Raw genomic sequence first — 25,666 nt, 5'->3', positions numbered from 1 at the left:
GTCACTCCTACCTGCTCTCTTTAGTTCCCTTTTATCACTATTGTTGCCACTGGAAACATTGATTCTGTCGAATGACGTTTCCCTGATTCAATTAATTCACTCCTTTTGTTCTTTCCTCCCCTGTGGGTTTCTGCTGAACCCCATAACTATGGTAATGGGTTGTTTTAATCTGGTTTATTGTGTCAAAGTAAAATATACTACCAAACCGAGGTTTCATGAATGAGACAGTGTTATTGTAGGAATTTATAAATGAGTAAATATAACGTGCTGGAGTGGGTTAGTGAAGAGACAGATAATTGCAAATCTCTCACTGTGAACCACTGCAACCTGCAGTTACATGGGACTGCTGTGTGTAACACCCTCCAACGCAGATCCTCGAAGGAAAAGGGAAGGAGCCCTCCACTGAGGATCTTCCCAGCCCTCCCGGTGGGGAATAGACACACCAAGGCGTGTCTGGGATGTGGGTGGAGAAGTGGTGGACGGTGTGCAGCAGCAGTCTGTACGTGGTCTGCCATTTTGTTTCTCTAAAAGACACAACACGTTTTGGAGGTGGCTCAGGTTGTTGGGTACAGGCTCCCAGGGTTAGGTACGGGATCCTGGGACCAATGTGAAATTCCATCTGAGAAGGGGTACGCGCAAATGATAGCCACTACCCCTGACAGTGGGTGGGTCCAGACAGTGATCAGGTCCTGGTAAAAGACAGGCAGTGTCCTGAGGGTGACCTCCAAGCCGTCACGGTCAATAAACAGGAGCAGCGTGTCGTAAAAAACCCTTCTCACCAAGGCTCACTGCCTGAATATGTATACGTCTCCATATCCTCATCAAAACTTTCTTTTTTAAGGTAGTAATGTTCTGGGATATGCTCAGATTCTGTGCATGCTTTTTGATAAAAATGCTTTATCTTTCCATCTTTGTAATTCAGTTAACTTCTCTGAACTAAAAATATCCTCAGGCAATACCTCCAATTGCCTGATTTTCCACTAGCTTTACAATCACAGAAGACAGCACTCCCAGCTGTATCATTGCCAAGGATAGACTGTGAGCAGAATTTCTCTATCACTACTCCCAGCACTTCTATTCTCACTACTCTCCAACCTCCCCTGTTATATAATGGGTCATTGCTTTGCTCTCCTCTCCTTGAATTCCTCACATTACCAGCTTTCTGGCTATACTCCTCTTGAATGACATATCCTCTTATCTCTCCTCCAACGATTGAATTGCTTCTGTTTTCCATAAAATCTTGATTTCTTTACCTACACCACCACCTGGTAAAAGGCAGTAAACTTTATCCACAAGCAAATTCTTCAAAAAAAGTTCAACAACTGCTGACCAGTCTGTTTTCCAGCTCTTTAGCTTCAGCTGTGCTTTGTTGTATCACTTTACCAAACCCTGACCCTGTTTTCCGATATCCATCTTACTGGTGCTTTCTTTTTAAACCACTGACACTGACTTTGTGTCGTCCTTTATTGCAGTATAAACACCTGAAGTTTTTTTTTAAACTTCGTGGATGGATCCAATTATTTGTACCTGAGTTCCAAAAGTTAGCGCACGAATTTTGAATCTTAATCTTGTAGTTTTTTTGGAAATGCTGTAACACGTGGACGACGATTTGGGCATTTGTTAATTGTGTTTGGACTTCATCCAACTTCAGTGTGAGTTTTATCCCAATGTCATATTTCTCAAACAACTTCTGGAAAATCTCCTAGTTCATGATGGGTGTCACTGATCTCTCCTGTATGTCCGTTAACTCTTACCCTGTGTGAGCAGGAATGTGGGGATTGAACGATAAGGTAGTGTCTATGATATTGCTGGTGGAATCCCCATATTGATAGTTATCAAATGAGGTTGCTATCCAGTATTCTCCCTCAATGCTGAGAGAGATCTGTGTGACTTCCCTCTAGAGATCCTAGCTTCGAGAGTGCAGTTTATATTGCTTTGTTTTAAAACCCCAGACAGCATGTTTTTTAGGATGTACAGGTTAGCAGCAAACAATGGTATGGTTTATTTGTGAGTGGTCTCTGTCCATTGTTCCCTCTCTCTCTCCCACCACAAATGAGAAGGTGTTATGGTAATCTATCCAATAACTTGCAATATTTTTTGACTTCAAAGGTCCTCAGACCAACTTTGTCCCATGGAATAATTGGAGTCCCAGGCCCCAAGCCCAGTGCCTCTCTGTCCCTGCAGCTGTCAGCAAACCACATCTTGGTGAGCTGTGACTGACTCTGAGAGATGTTAGCTAAAAAATGTGTTGCTGGAAAAGCGCAGCAGTCAGGCAGCATCCAAGGAGCAGGAGAATCGACGTTTCGGGCATAAGCCCTTCTTCAAAATTCCTGCTCCTTGGATGCTGCCTGACCTGCTGCGCTTTTCCAGCAACACATTTTTCAGCTCTGATCTCCAGCATCTACAGTCCTCACTTTCTCCTTCTGGGAGATGTTAGTGTGGGTTCTCTCTCAGAATGAATGTCCAAGCTGTTCATTACTAATCCAGGATGGCACCTTCCCTTGGTTCTCCCTTAGCTATTCAATCATCCAGTTCCTGTGTTTCCCTGCACAGGGTGCAGTTTTATTGCTCACCGTTATCCCTGATTGGGCCCTGGATGATCTGGTTACTTGTCTTGATGTGACCCTCCAGTATGGGAACTAAGTGGTGGCTAGCCTATTCTTCTGCAGGAGTCGTTGCCGGTTCACTGAGATGGTTGATTATTTGAACCTTTAATCCCCTTCTGGTTGATATCTTGAGTGCTGTGTTGCCTCCGGATGAAGAGCTGTTGTTGTGATCTGTCTAGAATTTACACCCTTCTGTCTGTGATGACTGGTGCTTCTATTTCCAGTTTTGTACTATAATGGTCTGTAGTTGGTGGTCTAATTTAACAGGCTTGTTTATGGCACCAGTCGATAAATACTAGGCCTTCAGGAATTCCTGAGCTTGTTTTTCTTTTTTGCCTGTCCCAGTATGGGAATGTTGTCCCAGTTGATTTTTTATTTGATTCATTTGTGAGACTTGGGCTTCATTGGCTGGCCAGCATTAATAGCCCATCCCTATTTGCTCTTGAGAAGGTAGTGGTGTGTTGCCGCCTTGAACCGCTGTAGTGCACTTGCTGTGGGTTGACCCACATTGCCATTAGGGAGGGAATTCCAGGATTTTGACTCAATGACGGTCAAGGAGCGGCAGTATTTTCCAAGTCAGGGTGGTGATTGGCTTGGAATGGAATTTGCAAAGGATGTTGTTCCTAAGTACCAGCTGCCCTTGTCCTTCCAGATGAAAGTGGTTGTCGGTTTGGAAGGTGCTGTCTAAGGATCTTTGGTGAATTTCTGCAGTGCATCTTGTAGATAGTACACACTGCTGCTACCTAGCACTGTTGGTGGAAGGATTGAATGTTTGTAGATGTGGTGTCAAGCTTCTTGTGTTGTTGGAGCTGCACCTCTCTGGGCAAGTGGGGAGTATTCCATCACCCTCCTGACTTGTGCCTTGTAGATTGCGGATAGTCTTCGGGGTGTCAGGAGTTGCGTAACTTATCGGAGTATTCCTAGTTTCTGACCTGCTCTGAGAACATAGAACATTACAGCATATTACAGGCCCTTTGGCCCTCAATGGTTTCACAGGTCGCAACAATCTAAAGCCCATCTATCCTACATTATTCCAACATCAACCATATGTTTATCCAATGGTCATTTAAAAGCCCTTAAAAGTTGGCGAGTCCACTCCTGTTGCAGGCAGGGAATTCCACACCCTTACTACTGAGTAAAGAACGTGTCTCTGTCATGTCCCATATATATATATATATATCACCCCTCAGTTTAAAGCTATGTCCCCTTGTGCTACCTGTCACCTTCTGAGTAAAAAGGCTCACAGTGTCCACCCTATCCAACCCTCTGATCTTGTTTGCCTCTATTAAATCACCTCTTCATCACCTTCTCTCTAATGAAAACAGCCTCAAGTCCCTCAGCCTTTCATCATAAGACCTTCCCCTCCATACCAGGCAACATCCTCGTAAATTTCCTTTGCACCCTTTCCAATGCTTCCACATCCTTCCTATAAAGTGGCTTGTTTGATTAGACAACAAGATAATGCAGAAAAGATTCAATAACTCATCTCATTTATTTTCCATTTCCCTTTGAATACACTCCACAAATGAAATATCCCACATAGTTTTTGCTATGTCCATGCATGTCAAATAACAATTGCCAAGTGTGGACAAGAAATCCTGAAGAATCTCCAGAACACCTGAGGCACAGATTTAAATACCCCAAATGAACATGAATACCCATCCTGTCTACATGTTTTGGTGTCAGTGGGCCGAGGACAAACAACACATGGGCCAAACAGAAAGGGAACTTACTCCATCTAGCAAATAAAAAGATAATAAGGTTCTGTGGAAATCAGAAGTATTTGCTGGTTCTGTCCCATCTTCCTGCATGTCTGAAGTCTATAGTGTCAAGTTGTCACGTAACAGGGATCCTTGTAGCTTGTTTCAATCAGGGTGTCCAGTTCCACAATTGCATCATTAAATGCTGCCTTTGCCAATCTGCAGGCATGATCACTTCACACAACACCAGGTCATAATCCAACAGGTTTATTTGGAAGAACTTGTTTTCTTGTAGACCTGCACTTGGTGTCCTTCATATGTCAATACACACTGCCAAAGGGAGAACTGATCAGGTTATTTTATTGCAAGCTGATGGTCGTATATTATCGTGGTGAGTTTCCTGCCAATTTGTCCTATGTAATGTTTCTCTCAGTTGCTGCATGGTGTTTTATATATCGCATTGGTCCTGCATGTTGTGAGTTTGGGGCCCTTTGTCCTGGATAGTAGCTGGTGAAGTGTGGCTGTTGGTTTGTGTGTACTTTCATTATTCACAGAGGATGCAGGAGTTTCATAGTCAGTCCTGAGATGTTTCTAATATAGGGCAGGGGGGTCACTGTGTTGGGGAGTACAGTGTCATCTTGGTGTTTGTCTGCTTAGGCATCAGTGTATGAGGCTGTTATGTATCCATTCTTAGCTGGATGGGTACAGCTGTTCCTCCTCTTCTCCCTGGTCTCCTGTTTCTGTATCTAATCCTCGAGCTCATTTGACTCATTGGTTCAAGATCCTGAGTTCTTTTATTTTCCAAATTGTGGGGTATGCCCATTGATACTCCTGTCCTGTCAGCAGTGGCCAGATCATTCTCTTTTTGTCTATCAGCTGCTGGTCTGGGTTATCCCTCTTTTTTCGCTGTATGTCATCTCATTGTTCTATGGATTAGGTGGAATGTAGCATTTGAACCCACTCCAGTAACTGTATCCCTGATGTATCTCTTCTCCCTGGCATTAGCTGATGGTGAATATTGTGAAACAGGATTTTACCTGTGGGTGTAATTACTTATCCATTGGGAAGGCTCGGGGTGTGTGTGTGTGGGACAAGCTGGGCAGAGCCTTTACTGCTGGTCTTAGCCAGTTTGGAGTGTCATACTCGAGGAATTCAACCTGCTGGAGTTTCCTGGGGCATTGCCGTTCTTCCTCTGACCCCCCCCCCCCCCCCACCCCACCCCCGTCCTGGCTATAGCCACTCCCAGGCACCCATTCTCAAAGATACTCCACCAAGCATCTGTGAGCCGCCCCACACTCCTACAACACAATGTGGGTCTCCCATTGGGCTTCCTGTGCACTATCAGCTTATGGTTACACCCAAATCCCACTGACTTTCACAGGGTGGACCTAGAGGATCCCATCTACACCCACCGCAGTATCTGGTGTGTTGTACCACATGTATCCTGAGTAGAGCTTTATCCCATATGTTAACGCGACATTTTGAGATACTCCTTATTATAAGACATATAATGCACAATAAACGCTCAAAGGGTTGTCTCATTGTTTCGAAGTCTCGGTTCCAGTGCACTGTCTTGTTATAAAAGAGTAATTTCTGTAAGTATCTTGGTCCACTATCTGACAATGGTGTTCTACATGACATTACAGAATTGTTACATTTTTCTGAATTGTTATCCATTCCTGGGCTCCCTTTTTGAAAAACTAAAAACAAAACCCACAAGGGGTTCTAGAACAATTGTGCCCTGTGTGCAGAATGCAGTGGGATGGTTTATTAGACAACGTGCAGGGTGGCTCACCCTCCATATCCGGATTGTCTGAACTTTATTGGGAATGAGGAAAGGAGCTCCTGTCTCCTGTGTCTTTGGTGCTGCAGCCTCCCTGTTGATGACTCTATATCCTGGGCAGTGGGGGAGGGGCTGGGCTGGGCTGTCACTGGGGAGGGAGTGCGTTACCCCACTCAGTCCCAGGGTATCCAGAGAGGGTTCATTGCAGTGGTCATCCCTGAGGTGTTGTTGGAAAAACTCCTCATGAGGCCTGTACTGGGGTATATTGTCTACAAGCACATGGAAGGGACGATGAGAACTGCTCTCTGGGGAATTGGCCTTCATCTGACTGAGGTAGCAGCCCATTCTATTCAGATCCAGCAGGAGGTTAGAGACATGGGGCCTGACTTCTTCAATAATGGAGCTGGATCCAGAAAATCTGGGAACATGGAAAGATTCAGGTTGGTACACTTGGAGCAAGACCTGTTCAACATCATAATCTGAAGATTGAACTTTCGCATCAACTTGACTCTGGTTTTGTTTAGTCCCAATTCTAACAGCTGCAGCCATTTGTCTGGGCTTGATGTTTTCCAGGAGAGAACAGGCAACAGCTTCAAGTATAAGGGAGTCGGGACCAGATTCTGACAGGTCCGCTCCCAGCAGGGGCTTCAACACCTTTGTGTCGGCCTGTCACTGGAAAGTGTGGCCTGGAGGGGGGTCCAGTTTCTGACCCACAAGAATACAAAGGGCAGTATTACATCCCATGTTGTGCTATTCTGTCCAGTTGATCATATTAACTCCAAGAGTGTGGGGCATACAGTTTACCAACCTACTGGATTGTGGGTGGTAGGCAACTTGAAATGTGAGTAACACCAACCAGAGACGTGCCTTCCTGCGTGAGCTGGATGTGAAATGGGTACCCTGATCTGACTCTATGCTGTGGGGTAGGTGCCATCTTGTAAATATTTGTCAGGACTTTGGCTGTGATCTTGGCAGTGTTTGTACTTGTGGGAAATGCTTTGACCCACTGAGTGAAGGTGTCAGAAATAACCAAGATGCAGTTAATGCCACCAGGACAGATGGGCAGGGAGCCATTTTGGAGGTTAGGTCAAGGTCCCTCTCCTGGTAATGTGTGCCAAGTATGCTTTATTACTATCACAGTGAGGGTTGGTCTCTGTACAATCGAGGCAGGTGTCAATGTAATGTCTGACACTTTGTCTAACACAGACCACCAACATGAGGCTGTAATTTTATCTTCGGTGTGTCTCTGCCTTGGGGGCTGTGGGTATCATGGAATTGGGAGATAATTTGGTTGTGGACCCTAAAGGGATACTTATTTAGATGGAGGCCATTGTTTAGTGGAAGGTTAGTTTGCCAATGTTTGTATTTGTTGACTTACTTCCCCTGGGAGATCTGTTGGAAGTCAGGGTCAGAGCTTTGGACCACCTTGTGATCTTCAATATTGGTCTGTTTAACAGAAATAGCCAGGGTCTACATTGGCTGCAGCAGGGATTCGGGAATTGGTGGGTGCCAGGGGTAACCTTGTTGAAGCCCTAGTCTGGCTCTGCAGCATTAACATTCCTGGCCAGTGATGGGCTTTGACGTGGACAGCACTGTAGGTTTGGTTTGAGCTTGTTGGAATGTGAATTTGAGGTGGTGTTGATTGGGGAGGTTTGCTGTGTACTGAGGGGAAACCTCATTTAAACCCAGAGTGGGAGGGAGTCGCTGAGGCTGTTCCAGACGGACATGCTGTCTGAATGGGTGTTGGGTGGCAGTGGGAGCTGGTAAGGATCAGTGACTCCGGTAGTTTCAGCACTCGTGTGTCTCGGGAGCTGTAGGGCCAGCTCCAGTCCGACTATTTCCTCATGGCCAACAGTATATATACCACAGCTGGTCTCCCTGATGTCATTTCCTACCAATGTCTACTCACTAGTTGCTGAGCTTATGTATCAAAGTTAATTTTAATGTTGTTGTGAGTCGACATGTGGAGCTCCCAACGGCTATGACCTGACATTGTGGCTCCCTGCAGTACGTTAGATTATTGGCCAGGAGGGTGTGGGTCTTTAATACACTTCAGTCATGTCTGTCCTTGCAGTAAAGGGTCCAATGTGCTGTGTCGTTCTGGCTGATGGTGCCATCTTGTTTTCTACCATTTGCCGATAGTTGTATTGGGGTAAGACTGACCATGGAGGAGAAATGCTGTACAGTGCAGGAAACTGCCAATAAGTGTCTCTCACAGGGAGAAGCCCAGTTCGACTGGGGGCAATAGGCTACAGGCCTTGAGCAGTGATGTGACTCCTGGAACAATACAGCTGAGGAGAGAGTCAGTGGCAGTGTCTTCTCGCACAAAGGGGGAGTCAGGATCCAGGATGTGTGGGGTTGGTGTCTGGGCCAAGCCTTGTTTACGTTCCAACACTGCCTGGCTGTGTTGCTCAGTTCAATTCCATGGGGTGTCCCTGTTTAACAGGGGGAGCAGCCTTTGTTGTGAAGCCATCAATATGGCTGCAGCAATACCCAACCACACTCAGCAAGGAGCACAGTGTGTGAGCATCTGTGGGTCAGGGTAATGTGGTGACGGTCCCGATGAGCTTCTGTTCAACCTGATGCTGACCATGAGCAATAGTGGTGCCTGAGGAGGAGACTTGTTTTCATGATCTGGGCCTTTTTAGGGATTAACGTTTGAAGCCTAAGGGGGGTAACATGGCCAATAATTCTGTCAATAATATGAGGTGTTCTTCTTCTCTCTAATGGTGGTCTTTAATAGATCATCCACGTCCTGTATGAGGCAGTCTGGCTTAGAAAAGGATTCTAAACCTTTCTCAATGTCTGACAATGAACCTTCCAGCTCAGTGAGCAAACTTACTCAACCTGAGCTACAAACCTTCTCAAAACTCATTAAGGGCATTTAAATGGTCATTGGATAAACATACGACTGAAAATGGAATACTGCAGGTTAGATGGGCTTCAGGTTGGTTTTACAGGTTGCCACAACATTGAGGGCTGAACGGCCTGTACTGCTCTGTCATGATCGATGTTTGATGCTGTATTCAGCTGCCTCTGTTGTCAGCCTTCTGCAGGGGCCATTCCCTCTGTGAAAACATGGCCCCCTCCTTTATCACTCTCAACAGATTACTACAGCCTCACTGCAGGTTCCCCTGTAACAACTGCCCATTAACTCCCTCACTGTCCAGTGTCCATGATCCCACACATATCTTCTGCATCAAGCAGCATTTCACCTACACTTCATTCGATCTGAATTCCCTGATAATAGTGTGGTCACCTCTACATTGGGCCTGGGTTTTGGACAGGTTTTAAAGGAACTCAGAGAGATCTGGATGATCAGGTCCAAGATCTGGATGGACTTGGAGAGTGTTGAACAGTTTTGGATAATGGAAGGTCCCAGCAGAATTAAATACACTTGTAGATTTAGTATCTTAAATGTTGAAAAACAAAATAAAACATAGTTAAGAAAACCTGTTTAATTTCTGGTTAGATTAAAAGTGAGAGAAATGTCCATTTCAGATCGTAAATGTATTCTGGGATGGAAGAAGTGACTTTGGGAGTTTTACAGAAGGTGAACAAGGAAAAGGTGCTGCAATTCTAGACTTAGTGCTCGGAAATGAGCTGGAGCAGGTATCAGATCTTGTGGTGGGAGAGCATTTTGTTGATAGTGACCACAACTGCCTCACATTCTACACAGCTGTGGGGAAGGAGAGGATTAGGCAAAATGGGAGGATATTTAATTGGGGAAGAGGAAACTATGATGCGATTAGACATGAGTTAGGAAGCATGGACTGGGAGCAATTTCTCCATGGTAAAGGCACTATAGACATGTGGAGACTGTTTAAGGAACAGTTGTGCAAGTGATGAATAAATATGTCCCTCTGAGACAGGCAAGAAGTGGTAAGATAAAGGAACCTTGGATGACGAGAGCAGTGGAGCTTCTCATCAAAAGGAAAAAGGGAGCTTACGTAAGGTGGAGGAAGCTAGGGCCAAGCTCAGCTCTACAGGATTACAGGCAGGCGAGGAAGGAGTATAAAAATGGTCTGAGGAGAGCCAGGAGGGGGCACGAGAAAGGCTCGGCAGAATGGATTAGGGAGAACACAAAGGCATTTTACACTTATGTGAGGAATAAGAGAATGGTCAAAGAAAGAGTAGGGCCGATCAGGGATAGCATCGGGAACTTGTGTGTGAAGTCTGAGGAGGTAGGGGAAGCCCTAAATGAGTTTTTTGCTTCTGTCTTTATGAAAGAAACGAACTTTGTAGTGAATGAAACCTTTGAAGAGCAGGTGTGCATGCTGAAATGGATAGAGACAGAGGGAGCTGATGTGCTGAAAAATTTTGTCAAACACTAACATTGACAAGTCGCCAGGCCCGGACCAGATTTGTCCTCGGCTGCTTTGGGAAACGAGAAATGCAATTGCTTCGCCACTTGCGAAGATCTTTTCATCCTCGCTCTCCACTGGAGTCGTAGCTGAGGACTGGAGAGAGGCAAATGTAATTCCTCTCTTCAAGAAAGGAAATAGGGAAATTCCCGTCAATTACAGACCAGTCAGTCTCACGTCTGTCATCTGCAAGATATAAGAAAGGATTCTGAGGGATAGGATTTATGACCATCTGGAAGAGCATGGCCTGATTAAATGCATTCAACACGGCTTTGTGAGGGGCAGGTCATGCCTCACAAACCTTATCGAGTTCTTTGAGGATGTGACTAGAAATGTTGAAGAGGGTCGAGCTGTGGATGTGGTGTATATGGACTTCAGCAAGGCATTTGATAAGGTTCCTCATGATAGGCTCATTCAGAAGGTCAGGAGGAATGGCATTCAGGGGAACTTAGCTGTCTAGATACAGAATTGGCTGGTCGACAGAAGACAGCGAGTGGTAGTGGAAGGAAAATATTCTGCCTGGAAGTCAGTGGTGAGTGGTGTTCCACAGGGCTCTGTCCTTGGGCCTCTACTGTTTGTAATTTTTATTAATGACTTGGATGAGGGGATTGAAGGATGGGTCAGCAAGTTTGCAGATGACACAAAGGTTGGAGGTGTTGTTGACAGTATAGAGGGCTGTTGTAGGCTGCAGCGGGACATTGACAGGATGCAGAGATGGGCTGAGCGGTGGCAGATGGAGTTCAACCTGGATAAATGCGAGGTGATGCATTTTGGAAGGTCGAATTTGAAAGCTGAGTACAGGATTAAGGATAGGATTCTTGGCAGTGTGGAGGAACAGAGGGATCTTGGGGTGCAGGTACATATATCCCTTAAAATGGCCACCCAAGTGGACAGGGTTGTTAAGAAAGTATATGGTGTTTTGGATTTCATTAACAGGGGGATTGAGTTTAAGAGTCATGAGATCTTGTTGCAGCTCTATAAAACTTTGGTTAGAGTGCACTTGGAATACTGCGTCCAGTTCTGGTCGCCCTATTATAGGAAAGATGTGGATGCTTTGGAGAGGGTTCAGAGGAGGTTTACCAGGATGCTGCCTGGACTGGAGGGCTTATCTTATGAGGAGAGGTTGACTGAGCTCGGACTTTTTTCATTGGAGAAAAGGAGGAGAAGAGGGGACCTAACTGAGGTATACAAGATAATGAGAGGCATAGTCTCTGTCTATCGACTCTATTTCCCAGGGCAGAAATGACTAACACGAGGGATCATAGTTTTAAGCTGGTTGGAGGAAAGAATAGAGAGGATGTCAGAGGCGGGTTCTTTGCACAGAGAGTTGTGAGAGCATGGAATGCGTTGCCAGCAGCAGTTGTGGAAGTAAGGTCATTGGGGACATTTAAGAGACTGCTGGACATGCATATGGTCACTGAAATTTGAGGGTGCACACATGAGAATCATTGGTCGGCACAACATCGTGGGCTGAAGGGCCTGTTCTGTGCTGTGCTGTTCTATGTTCTATATTCTAATTGTCAGACAAGCTTGAACTGGGGTTGCCTGGGTATCAGTATTCCAAATGTGGCCGAACCAAAGTCTTAAACAACGGTATCATGACCTGCCAATTCTAGTACTCAATACCCTGTTGATGAAGGAAAACATGCCATATGCCTTCTGGACCACTCTATCGACCAGCGTTGCCACTTTCCAGGAACAATGAACCTGAACACCCAGATCTCTCTGTACATCAGTTTTCCCCAGGGCTTTTCCATTTACCATACAGTTCACTCTAGAATTGGATCTTCCAAAATGCATCACCTTGCATTTGCCCGGATAAAACTCCATCTGCCATTTCTCTGCCCAACTCTCCAATCTATCTGTATTCAGCTGTATTTTCTCACAGTCCCTTCACTGTATTCTCTGACAGTCCCCTTCACTGTCTGCTACTCTGCCAATCTTAGTGTCATCTGCAAACTTGCTAATCAGACCACTTACACCTTCCTCCAGATCATTTACGTATATCACAAACAACAGCATTCCCAGCACGGATCCCTGTGGAACACCACTGGTCACAGTCCTCCATTTTGAGACACTCCCTTCCACTAGTACTCTCTGTATCCTGTTGCCCAGCCAGTTCCCTGCCCATCTAGCTACCATACTCTGGATCCCTTGGACCTTCACTTTTACCATCAGCCTATCATCAGAAACCTTATCAAACGCCTTGCTGAAGTCCATGTATATGACATCTTGTGGCAGAGCTCGTGACAAGTTTGCAGCGCTATCAGATGAGGGGTCAAGAGACTATGCAGATGTTGAACAGGCTGTTTTGAGTGCTTCTGAAGTGGGAACAGGCGTGTATAGACATAGGTTCAGAAACATAAAAAAGGAACCAGGTCAGACTGATGACAAGCTCGAAAGAATTAAACACAGCAATTTTGAGAGATGGTTGTGGTCTGAAAGATAGACAAGGCACATAAAGCTCTGAGATTATTCTGCTGGAGGAGTTGTAAAATCTCACTTGCAGAGACAGTAAGTGCTTATGCGGATGAACAGGAAGCTCTAAATGTGAGAGAAGTAGCAGAGATGGCAGGTGAATATGCAATGGTGCACAAGGCAAAATTTATCTTCTGACAGGGATTTCGTTCTCTGAGGCATAGAAATTGGGAGAAGGGGAGACCATTCACTACGAAACAAAGAGTGGATTACACTGAGAATAGTTCACCACAGCTGAGAAACAAAACCCACGAGAGTGGGAGCAGGTGAAAGGCCTCAGTTGTTTTCACTGTAATGGAGTGGGACACAGAAAGTTAGCGTGCCAATGATTTCAGAAGGGCACTGGGAGAAGGTATGCTCACTGCCGCGGGGTGGCACACATAGGTTCACAGTGCTGGTCATTGAAGGAAGGCACAGAGAGACAAGATGTGGTAAGAGAGGGGAAGTCAGTGGGATTAGTGGAAGGAGGAAAGGAAACCTCAAGGGAAGTCAAAGAGCTGCAGGAAAATGCAGAGCCTAAGCAGGGGCTCCGTAATGAGTTTATGGCCAGTCTCTATAAAACCTTCACCTCTGTGGGTAAAGTTTACTCAGGAAGAACAGTGGGGAGAATAGAAAGAAGTTACTGTTTTAAGAGATATGGGATCAGGTCAGGCTCGAATACTAAGAGATGAAAGTATTTGCACTCCTTCTGAACACTCACCTGAGAGGATGATAATCTGTGGAGTAGATGGACAGGAATTTAACATTCCCCTGGGTCAGATCGGGTTGGAGAGGTCAATAAGAGTGGGGAAGTGGTAGTGGGAGTGATTAACAGCATGTCAGTTCCAAGGTAACAGTTTGTTCTTGGAAACTGTACAGCAGGACCCAAGGTGGGAGGGATGCCTTTTGTGATGGAGAAGCTAAAGGAAAACTAGGGGACTGAGGAGTTAAAAGAACAATACCCTGGAATCATTTACTGCTCTCTGATGTGCTGCAGCTCCTTTCTGTGTCAGTGTTAGTCTCTGTCCGTGTCCCATACAATGCAAGGAACAGGGAATTGTTCATTCCCACCTGCGCTAAACAGCTTGTGTGTGTCTCAGTGCCAGCTCTGTCCATGTCCAATACACTGCAGGGAAGAGAGAGAACCTCACTCCCAGCAGCTGCTGTTCAGCATGTGTGTGTGTGTCTCAGTGTTACACTTTGGATGTTGGTCTGGATTGAGCATTTAGTGCTGGAAAAGCACAGCAGGTCAGGCAGCATCTTTGCTTTCGTTTATTGGTCAGAGTATTGAGTACAGCAGTTGGAAGGTCATGTTGCAGCTGTCCAGGACATTGTTTAGGCCACTTTTTGAATATTGTGTGCAATTCTTGTCTCCTTCCCATCAGAACAATATTGAGAAACTTGAAAGGGTTCAGAAAAGATTTACAAGCATGTTGCCAGGGTTGGAGGATTTGAGCTATAGGGAGAGGCTGAACAGGCTGGGGCTGTTTTCCCTGGAGCATTGGAGGCTGAGGGGTGACCTTTATAGGTGTTGTTAAAATCATGAGGGACATGGATCGGGCCAAGAGACAAGGTCTTTTCACTGGGGTGGGGCAGTCCAGAACTAGAGGGCTTAGCTTTTGGGTGAGAAGGGCAAGATTTCAAAGACACCGAAGGGGCAACTTTTCCACACAGAGGGTGGTGTATGTATGGAATGAGCTGCCAGAGGAAGTGGGGGGAGGCTGGTACAATTGTAACATTTAAAAGGCATCTGGATGGGAATATGACTAGGAGGGGTTTGGAGGGATATGGTCCAGGTGCTGGCAAGTGCTACTAGATGAGGTCGGAATATCTATATGGCATGGATGAATTAGTCCAAAGTGTCTGTTTCTGTGCTGTATGACTCTATGACTCGAATCACATGCTCCCTCTCCTTGTCAGTATTGTGCAGATCCATCAACAGAGAATGGTTAGATTCTTAATGTCTGAGAATATTCATTGCCTCATGTGTGTCTGGAATTTGACTTTCCCAGAATGAAGCCAATCCTCATTATGGCCAAGAGTGCACCCTATTTGGATGGGGACAGCTTCAGTCATGAGGAGTCACGAACGTTGCTGAACATTTTGCAATCCTCAGCGAAAATGCTGATCCAGGCACATTATTGAGGAAACAGGCAAAAATGTTTGGGCTAACGACATTACCCTGAGGAGCTCCTGCAGAGATGACTTGGGAGTTCAGATGACCACCTTGAACAACCACAAGCATCTTCCTCTGCCAAGCACGGCTTCAGCCACTTGCCTGATTTTACTCTCTAACCTGTTCATCCACAACTGTCAGGATGCCTTGATGCAAAACTCAGGCAAATTTCATTCAATGTAAAGAGCAGTCACTCTCTCCTCACCTCTGCAGTTCATCTCTTTTGTCCATGTAGGTACAGGGCGCTTAAAAAGGTCAGGAGCAAAATGTATGTGTCTGAACCCACTCTCACCGTCATTGAAGAGGTTAGAGTTGAGTAGACACTCCTTGTTAGCACTGCTGATGTCAGGACCATCAGTTGTGGATCAGTTCAGTGATTAACCAATAGGGCAACAATTAGTGGAGCTAGATATTATTCACTTCGTGGTGATAGGACAAAGCCAGATTATTTGTCCCCCTTCCGCAGAAGTGTCTGGTCTAACTGTGCTGGATAAAGTGAGGACTGCAGATGCTGGAGTACCAGAGTTTGAAAAATGTGGTGCTGGAAAAACACAGCAGGCCAGGCAGCATCATCCTGAAGAAGGTCTTATACCCGAAACGTCGTTTCTCCAGCTCCTCGGATGGTGCCTGGCCTGCTGTGTTTTTCTAGCACCACATTTTTTAACTGTTCTGGATGTTTGGTTCGAGATGCAGCTGGAAATGGAGCACACATCTTTAGTCCCATTGTCGAAATGGTATTACTGCGTATAGCATTTGGAAGATTATATGCCAACTGGCATTTCCTAATTTCTCCTTCAGTGAATCGAATTGACTGAACGCAGGGAGATACAATCCTGGTGACCTCAGCAGAATGTAGAAGTGAACAAGTCACTATGCTGGTCCAGATCGCGGTGATTGCAAATTCTTCAGTGTGATCTTTTGTATTAATGTACAGTGTTCACAAAGTGACAGTTTTTGAATGCTTCCATGACAATAACTTGCCGCGTATTCTCTAAACTCTCATCCAGCAACTTTTACCTTCTGCCCGCCTTGAAGATCACTCAGTTCATTCTTCCCAATTCTGCAGGTATTCCCTTTTCTCCATCACACATTTCTGAATTTGAGTGTATACAGCTTTCTGCAAAGAAGACATTTAGGCTCTTCACAAACACGTTTAAATCTTTCTGAAAGAGATGAGTGCTCAAGACCTTTCCTTGTGAAACCATGTCGTTTCAGCAGAGTGTGATGACAGGAAGAGGGACTTCAAATTCATTGCATTTTCATCAATACACACAATGTTGTTTACCTTCTCAGTGAGGGTGAGTATGAAGTAAATACTCCTCCCTGAATATATGATTGAATCCCTACAAGGTGGAAACTGACCATTTCTCCAAACAAGTCCACACCGGCCCTGCCAAGAGTTACCCAGCCGGATGCATTCCCCTCCCCCACTACTCTAGATTTACCCCTGACCCATGCACTGAACCTACACATCCCTGAATACTACAGACAATTCAGCATGGCCAATTCACCGAACCTGCACATCCCTGAATACTACAGGCAATTCAGCATGGCCAATTCACCAAACCTACACATCCCTGAATACTACAGGCAATTCAGCATGGCCAATTCACCGAACCTGCACATCCCTGAATACTACAGGCAATTCAGCATGGCCAATTCACCGAACCTGCACATCCCTGAATACTACAGGCAATTCAGCATGGCCAATTCACCGAACCTGCACATCCCTGAATACTACAGGCAATTCAGCATGGCCAATTCACCGAACCTGCACATCCCTGAATACTACAGGCAATTCAGCATGGCCAATTCACCGAACCTGCACATCCCTGAAAACTACAGGCAATTCAGCATGGCCAATTCACCGAACCTGCACATCCCTGAATACTACAGGCAATTCAGCATGGCCAATTCACCGAACCTGCACATCCCTGAATACTACAGGCAATTTAGCATAGCCAACTAACCGAACCTGCACATCCCTGAATACTACAGACAATTCAGCATGGCCAACTCACCGAACCTGCACATCCCTGAATACTACAGACAATTCAGCATGGCCAACTAACCGAACCTACACATCCCTGAATACTACAGGCAATTCAGCATAGCCAATTCACCGAACCTGCACATCCCTGAATACTACAGGCAATTCAGCATGGCCAATTCACCGAACCTACACATCCCTGAATACTACAGGCAATTCAGCATGGCCAATTCACCGAACCTACACATCCCTGAATACTACAGGCAATTCAGCATGGCCACTTCACCGAACCTGCACATCCCTGAATACTACAGGCAATTCAGCATGGCCACTTCACCGAACCTACACATCCCTGAATACTACAGGCAATTCAGCATGGCCACTTCACCAAACCTACACATCCCTGAATACTACAGGCAATTCAGCATGGCCAATTCACCGAACCTACACATCCCTGAATACTACAGGCAATTCAGCATAGCCAATTCACCAAACCTACACATCCCTGAATACTACAGGCAATTCAGCATGGCCAATTCACTGAAACTGTAAATCTCTGAATACTACAGTCAACTCAGCATGGCCAATTCACTGAACCTACACATCCCTGAATACTACAGGCAATTCAGCATGGCCAATTCACCGAACCTGCACATCCCTGAATACTACAGGCAATTCAGCATGGCCAATTCACCAAACCTACACATCCCTGAATACTACAGGCAATTCAGCATGGCCAATTCACCAAACCTACACATCCCTGAATACTGCAGTCAACTCAGCATGGCCAATTCACCGAACCTACACATCCCTGAATACTACAGGCAATTCAGCATGGCCAATTCACTGAACCTACACATCCCTGAATACTACAGGCAATTCAGCATGGCTAACTTACCGAACCTGCACATCCCTGAATACTATAGACAATTCAGCATGGCCAATTCACCGAACCTGCACATACCTGAATACTACAGGCAATTCAGCATGGCCAATTCACCGAACCTACATGTCTTTAGATTGTGTGAATAAACCCAGCCAGACACCCGCACAATGTGCAAACTCCACAGAAACAGTCACCCGAGGCTGGAATCGGACCTGGGTCCCCGAGCGCTGTGAGACACTAGTGTGAACCACTGAGCCTCCGTGCCACCCACAAAGGTGAAGGGTTTGCTTGTTGGTGAGATGAAGAGTTTTCTCGAGATTATCCCCATCTTTCATGACCAAGATACGTTCATGTACTTTGAGACCTCTTGTTTCAGGAGTATTTCCTCATGTTTCAATCTTTATCCTTTTCCTTTTTGTTTTAATTTGTTGTTTCCAGTTCCAAAACAAAAATTAACCAAAACCTACTTATTATTTTGAAAACGATTTTTAAAATATAACGTAAATGTTCTGTTTACTGCCTAACTAATTTTACCAAACGCTAATATTACAAACTCAAGCTTTCACTCCAACACGAGTTTTTTAACACCTTCTTCAGTCTTCATAAAACAGACTTTAAGACGAGGAAATTAATTTTCATTGCAACTATGCTGATATTGTCACTTTCAGAGATTATTTTGTTCTTTTTTTTGAGCACAGGTATAAGGCAGAAGCACTGAGCTGATGACTGAAGCCATGATGTGGAGGTGCCAGTGTTGGCCTGGAGTGGACAACATTAAAAATCACACAACACCAGGTTATAGTTTGTGCTTCCAAATAAACCTGTTGGACTATCACCTGGTGCACTGTGATTGTTAACTCTGACAACTGAAGCCCACTTGAGTGAACAGCTGAGGAGGCCTTGGATTTTTTTAATGCAGCCTGAATGTGTGTGACCAGCTCTCACAGACCAGGAGCTCTGAGTATCATCAGAATTGATTGGGATCTCAACAGAGTTGGAAGCTTCAGTGAATGTCTCCTGGCTGCTCTTCCCTCTGAAATTTCTCTTGATGTTCCTTTTTCCCTCCTGAAGTGGAGAATTCCATGTGAGAACCTGTGTCTGAATTTTCCTTTTTTCCCCAAGCAGGTTTTTATGGGATGTTACTATATTGGCATCATTAATTATAAATGGTTACTGTATTCATTATTCTGTGAAGTTATGAGTTATGTTGCTCCAAATTTTTCTAAGACACAAGTGAAGTTAGAGAGTGTTTAAATAAATTGTATTTTGCTGAATGTTGAGTCCTTTAATCATTCACATTCCATCTCAAACAGATACTTTCGATTTGCCTTTAAAATAAGAACACTGTTGGGTATCTGCTGTCTGCTTCATATATTTTGAGGAGGTCTGGTCTGGGCCATAACATAACCTTCAGATTCACATTTGGCGATTGTTGCACAGCAAAAACAAACAAACATTCTCTCTGTGCAAAGCTCTGAGCATCAAATGGACGGGTGTTGACCCATCACTAAATGTATCAATAATCCATTTGAAATCATCTTTGCGTTCCAAACTGTTTCAGGGAACAAGAGAGATTTCAGAGCTGAATTAGCAGAGAGGCTGTTATGTAACTGTAATATCTCTGTGTTAGTGACCCAGAGTGCCACTACATGATTCTGGACACACATTCACATTTTACTGGAGCATGTGCATAGAACATAGAATGTTGCAGTGCAGTACAGGCCCTTCGGCCCTCTGTTTCGCCGACCTGTCAAACCAGTCTGAAGCCCATCTAACCTACACTATTCCATGTATGTCCAAATGCTTGTCCAATGACGACTTACATGTATTTAAAGTTGGCGAATCTACTACTGTTGCAGGCAAAGCATTCCATACCCTTACTACTCTCTGTAGTGATTTTAAAAGAATAATAATTTAATGAAGATGATTGGGAATTTAAAGCGGGACTAATGGCGACAGTGTAATTATTGTCGATAGCCAATAAAAATCCCTGGTGTCCTAATTGCCCTGAGGGACTGAGATGCCCCATTCTAATCTGGGGAATGCAGATCCCAAACAATGGGGTTGATGTCAACGCTGGGCAGTTCCAGACAAGTGACCCATGTTCACCTCACCCGAAATTCACTGCCAGCTATTAGTTATTGATATTAAACAATGTCACACCAAGTCATCACTCAATTCATATTTGTTGCCCGATAAATTGCACCTTGGGGATAGATAAAAAGAAGAATTGTAAATGTGTGAATAATTTGTTGCTTATATTAAAAATGGTGAACAAAGTAGAACAACGACGGACAGATCAGATAAGGTGAGTTATGGATCTGGAATTAAGACTGACGGTCACCATCCCTCGGGGAGGGGAAAGGTTGAGGAGGAAGGAAACTCATGGTAAGACCAAATGTTGTTCGGGACACTGTGTTGGTACAAGAAATAGAATTTTAAAAAGCTTGTTTATGACTTTTTGGGAGCCCTAGTGGAAATGAGATGGAACTATGTTTTGAACATGGAGGTGTTCATGGGAATAGTGTTCTGCTGCTTGAAGATAAAGGGAAGGTGTGAGGAAGGCAGGCCTAAACAGAGCAGATAATTCCAAGGACCTTGGAAACCATATGTTAGGGGCCCATCAACGTAATAAAGTGAAATTCTGCCTGATGCTTTGAGATGGAAAGTAATACTATCTGAGAAACGGAAATATGGGAGATGGAGTCTCTATTGGAAGAAGTCGATTGTATGAACTTCTCCAGTGTGTAGGAGAGCTAGGAACAGGAATGAACTTCAAAGTTATTTTAATATTTCAGCTCATTGTGAAAGAAACATAATCTCACAGACATCACCAGTGGTGGACACGACGTAGATAAAAACACAGGATGGCGAGACCAGGACAGAAACAATTTTACTGGAATGAAAGTGATTCATAATCTCTCCAAACTTCCCAGTTCTGGAGGCCACACTTGAGGAACAGCTGAAGGATTTCAGACAGTGCACAGAAAACTGTCGAGGGTGAGGGCTGTATCAAGTTGATGGGTCGGATGTGGACAATGTTTTGCCCAGAGGGAAGCGGAACTTGAGAGGAAGTCTGATAAAGATCTTCAAATCATGGAATCTTCAAACATTCTAAATCAACAGAAAAACAAGACAAGGAGTCAAAATAAAATCACACCAATTTGGGGATTGAAGGAAGAAGCAAATACATTTTTTGAGACTTTGTTTAAAATTTTTCTTTTCATTGGCTGTGGCGTGATTGGCTGGGCCAACATGTCTTACCCATTGGATGCGGGGGGCAGCATGGTAGCATAGTGGTTAGCACTGCTTCCTCATAGTGCCAGAGACCTGGGTTCAATTCCCGCCTCAGGCAACTGTCTGTGGAGTTTGCACATTCTCCCCATGTCTGCGTGGGTTTCCTTCAGGTGCTCCAGTTTCTTTACACAGTCCAAAGATGTGCAGGTCAGGTGAATTGGCCATGCTAAATTGCCCATAGTGTTAGGGGCAGGGGTAAATGTATGGGGAATGGGTCTGGGTGGATCGCTTTTTGGAGGGTCGGTGTGGACTTGATGGGCGTAAGGGCCTGTTTCCACATTGTAAGTGATCTGATCTAATCCAACCTAATCTAATCTAATCTAATCATTCTCCATTAACCAGAGGGCAGTCAATCACATAGTTATAGAACATAACATAGAAACATACAGCGCAGTACAGGCCCTTTGGTCCTCGATGTTGCGCCGATCCAAGTCCACCTAACCTACACTAGCCCACTATCCTCCAAATGCCTATCCAATGCCCGTTTAAATGCCCATAAAGAGGGAGAGTCCACCACTGCTACTGGCAGGGCATTCCATGAACTCACGACTCGTTGAGTAAAGAATCTACCCCTAACATCTGTCCTATACCTACCACCCCTTAATTTAAAGCTATGCCCCCTTGTAATAGCTGACTCCATACGTGGAAAAAGGTTCTCACTGTCAACCCTATCTAAACCCCTAATCATCTTGTACACCTCTATCAAGTCACCCCGAAACCTCCTTTTCTCCAATGAAAACAGCCCCAAGTGCCTCAGCCTTTCCTCATATGATCTTCCTACCATACCAGGCAACATCCTGGTAAACCTCCTCTGTACCCGTTCCAGTGCCTCCACATCCTTCCTATAGTATGGCGACCAAAACTGCACACAATACTCCAGATGCGGCCGCACCAGAGTCTTATACAACTGTAACATGACCTCAGGACTCCGGAACTCAATTCCTCTACCAATAAAAGCCAGTACGCCATATGCCTTCTTCAACGCACTATTTACCTGGGTGGCAACTTTCAGAGATCTTGCACATGGACACCAAGATCCCTCTGCTCATCCGCACTACCAAGTATCTGACCATTAGCCGAGTAACCCATCTTTTTGTTACTCATACCAAAGTGAATCACCTCACACTTACCCACATTGAACTCCATTTACCACCTTTCTGCCCAGCTCTGCAGCTTATCTATATCCTGCTGTAACCTGACATATCCTTCCTCACTGTCAACAACTCCACCGACTTTCGTATCATCCGCAAACTTGCTCACCCAACTGTCTAGCCCCTCCTCCAGGTCATTTATAAAAATGACAAACAGCAATGGTCCCAAAACAGATCCTTGCAGAACACCGCTAGTGACGGCACTCCAAGATGAACCTTTACCATCAACTACTACCCTCTGTCTTCTTCCAGCCAGCCAATTCCTAATCCAAACCTCCAACTCACCCTCAATGCCATACCTCCGTATTTTTTGCAGTAGCCTACCATGGGGAACCTTATCAAACGCCTTACTAAAATACATATACACCACATCTACCACTTTACCCTCATCCACCTCCTTAGTCACCTTCTCAAAGAATTCAATAAGGTTTGTGAGGCACGACCTGCCCTTCACAAAGCCATGCTGACTATCCTTGATCACATTATTCCTATCCAGATGTTTATAAATCCTATCACTTACAATTCTCTCTAAGACTTTGCCCACAACAGAAGTGAGACTCACTGGCCTATAGTTACTCGGGTTATCCCTACTCCCCTTCTTGATCAAGGGAACCACATTTGCTATCTTCCAGTCTGCTGGCACTATTCCTGTAGACAATGAGGACACAAAAGTCAAGGCCAATGGCTCTGCAATCTCCTCCCTTGCTTCCCAGAGAATCCTCGGATAAATGCCATCAGGCCCAGGGGGCTTATCTATTTTCACCCTTGCCAGAATTTCCAACACCTCTTCCCTACATACCTCAAAACCGTCCATTCTAATTAATTGTGACTCAGTATTCACATCGGCAACAATGTCCTGTTCCTGAGTGAATACTGATGAAAAGTATTCATTCAGTGTCTCCCCAATCTCTTCAGCCTCCACACGCAACTTCCCATTACTATCCTTGATTGGACCTATTCCTACCCTAGTCATTCTTTTATTCCTGACATACCTATAGAAAGCCTTTGGGTTTTCCCTAATCCTACGAACTAAGGACTTTTCATGTCCCCTCCTTGCTGCTCTTAGCTCTCTCTTCAGATCCTTCCTGGCTACCTTATAACTCTCAATCGCCCCAACTGAACCTTCACGCCTCATCTTTACATAGGCCGCCCTCTTCTCTTTAACAAGGGATTCCAATTCCTTATTAAACCACGGCTCCCTCACACGACCCTTTCCTCCCTGCCTGACAGGTACATATTTATCAAGGACACTCAATAGTTGCTCCTTGAACAAGCTCCACATATCAATTGCGCCCTTGCCTTGAAGCCTACTTTTCCAAACCACACATCCTAAGTCGTGCCTCACCGCATCATAATTTCCCTGCCCCCAGCTATAACTCTTGCCCTGCAGTGCACACTTATCCCTATCCATTACTAGAGTAAAAGTCACCGAATTGTGGTCACTGTCCCCAAAGTGCTCACCTACCTCCAATTCTAAAACCTGGCCTGGTTCGTTACCCAGAACCAAATCCAGTATGGCCTCACCTCTTGTTGGCCTGTCTACATATTGTGTAAGGAAACCCTCCTGCATACATTGGACAAACACCGACCCATCTAACGAACTCGAGATATAGCTTTCCCAGTCAATATCTAGAAAGTTAAAGACCCCCATAACAACCACCCTCTTACTTTCACTCTTCTCCTGAATCATCCTCGCAATCCTTTCTTCTACATCTCTAGGACTATTAGGAGGCCTGTAGAAAACTTCTAACAGGGTGACCTCACCTTTCCTATTTCTAACCTCAGCCCAAACTACCTCAGATGGCGAGTCTTCATCCATCGTCCTTTCCACCGCTGTAATACTATCTTTGACAAGCAATGCCACACCTCCCCCTCTTTTACCCCCACCTCTGACCCTACTAAAACATTTAAACCCTGGAGCCTGCAACAGCCAATCCTGTCCCTGTTCTGCCCATGTCACCGTAATAGCCACAACATCGAAATCCCAGGTACCAACCCATGCTGCAAGTTCACCTACCTTATTTCGTATACTTCTTGCATTGAAGTATACACACTTCAAACCACTTTCCTGTTTACAGGCACCCTCCTTTGAGATTGATGCCATATTCCTAACCTCCCTACACTCCAAGTCCTACACCCTAAAGCTACAGTCTAGGTTCCCATGCCCCTGCAGACTTAGTTTAAGCCCCCCCCCCCCCAAGACCACTAGCAAACCTCCCCCCAAGGATACTGGTGCCCTCAGGTTCAGGTGTAGACCATCCTGTTTATAGAGGTCCCACCTTCGCCAGAAAGAACCCCAGTTATCCAGAAACCAGAATCCCTTTCTCCTGCACCATCCCTGTAGCCACGCATTTAACTGTTCTCTCTCCCTATTCCTCGACTCTCTGTCACGTGGTACAGGTAACAAACCAGAGACAACAACTCTGTTTGTTCTAACCCTGAGCTTCCAACCTAGCTCCCTGAAAGCCTGCCTAACATCCTCAGCCCTCCTCCTACCTATGTCGTTGGTGCCAATGTGGACCACGACTTCGGGCTGCTCCCCCTCCCCCTTAAGGACCCAGAAAACACGATCAGAGACGTTACGTACCCTTGCACCTGGGAGGCAACATACCAAACGTGAGTCTCTCTCGCCCCCACAAAACCGCCTATCTGTGCCTCAGTTATGGGACTGGAGTCACATATAGCCGTAGACCAAGATGACACAGCACATTTCCTTCCCTAATGGACAATAATGATGTGGAGATGCTGATGTTGGACTGCTGTGGGGAAAGTCAGATGACCCCAGGTTCTAGTCGAACAGATTTATTCAGAATCTCCCGCTTTGGGAGCGCTGCTCCTACATCAGTTGAACAACAGCTTCCTGTTGTGATTTGGAATAAATCTGTTGGATTATAACCTAGTGCCATGTGACTTTTGCCTTTGGACAGTAATGAAGAAGATGGGCTTTTCTGACAATCAGAACTTGTTTCCTGTTCAGTATTAGAACCTTAATCAATATTTAAATAAAAATATAATTTCAAACCCCACGTTGATGCCATCCTTGTATTTAAATGCAGATTCCCAAGAAAATATAAACTGGTTCTTTTGAGCAATAATCCAGTGATAATAACATTGTAAAGTCACCTCATGGCATCATATGAAATGAAGGGGCTGATAACATTCTGAGTCCGGATTCAATCAGAAGCCAATTCATTGACAGATAGAGGTAACAATGTCCCACAGGTCAATGGGGACGAGGAAGGGGGCTGGTACTAAT

This window comes from Chiloscyllium punctatum, chromosome 42 (genome assembly GCF_047496795.1).
Source record: "Chiloscyllium punctatum isolate Juve2018m chromosome 42, sChiPun1.3, whole genome shotgun sequence".
Taxonomy (NCBI): Eukaryota; Metazoa; Chordata; class Chondrichthyes; order Orectolobiformes; family Hemiscylliidae; genus Chiloscyllium; species Chiloscyllium punctatum.
This window is presented reverse-complemented; position numbering follows the sequence as displayed.